Raw genomic sequence first — 1,045 nt, forward strand, 5'->3', positions numbered from 1 at the left:
ACTGGGATGATGGTGGCAGTCTTCAGGCAGGTGGGAACTGTCTCCAGTGTAAGTGAGGAGTTAAAGATGTCTGCCAGCACCTCACAGAGCTGATCAGCACATTCCTTCAACACTTTTCTGGGGATGTTGTCTGGGCCAGTTGCTTTGTGCGGATTAATCCTCCTGAAGGTATGCGTTCAGGTGTGATTATGATTTATGTGTTTATGTGTCCAGTTGTGAGCCAAGTGCGTATAATGACCCCACTTTGCATATATTCCAGCTTTAAACCACAAACTGAATGCTATATTCAGGTAGTTTAGGTTAACAATGGGAGATATGGCTTAAACAAAACTCTCATTTGATTCAATAGTATATGTAAAAAAAAAAAAAAGTATTTATGTTTGAGCTAAAATAGTTACATTTCAGACAAATACAACCATGTTGACCAATCCTTAATAAATGAAAGATTGTATAACCTGGGGAATGTAAGTTATTGCTCATTGACTTTGCTGACATTTGTTAAATAAAAAAAATAATATTAAAAGAATCAGAACAGAAGCTAAAATTAGCAAAACAGTAGCTAAAAGCTATGTAAATATGCTACAATTTACAAAATCATAGCTATAAGCTAAAATTGGCAAGATAGTCAGCTAGGGCAGCCGACCTGGGACCAGAAAGTTGCAGGTTCAACTCCCTGCCAGGTTCACATGTCATAGTGTCCTTAGACACCTAATCTCTAATTGCTCCCTGGGCGCTTACTTGCCCACTGCTCCACCTGGGTGTATCTCATGTGTGATGGGTTAAATGCAGAGGACTCATTTCGTCATTGTATGGGAACACACAATGATGACGACGCAGAGCACTTTTCAAAACAAAGTGTAAAACAAAAACAGAACAAGTATGCTGAAGCAGATTTCAAAGAACAATGCTGAAGGAACAGAAAAGATCTTGAAATACAATAAAAAAAGTAATTACTGTTAAAATTATTAGCCCACTATTCCCTATCAAACTGAATATTTTAATGGTTAAAATTGCACAGAAAAAAATGTGCAGGAGATACTGTAAA

Source organism: Nematolebias whitei, chromosome 5 (genome assembly GCF_014905685.2).
Source record: "Nematolebias whitei isolate Nwh7 chromosome 5, NemWhi1, whole genome shotgun sequence".
NCBI classification, from domain to species: Eukaryota; Metazoa; Chordata; class Actinopteri; order Cyprinodontiformes; family Rivulidae; genus Nematolebias; species Nematolebias whitei.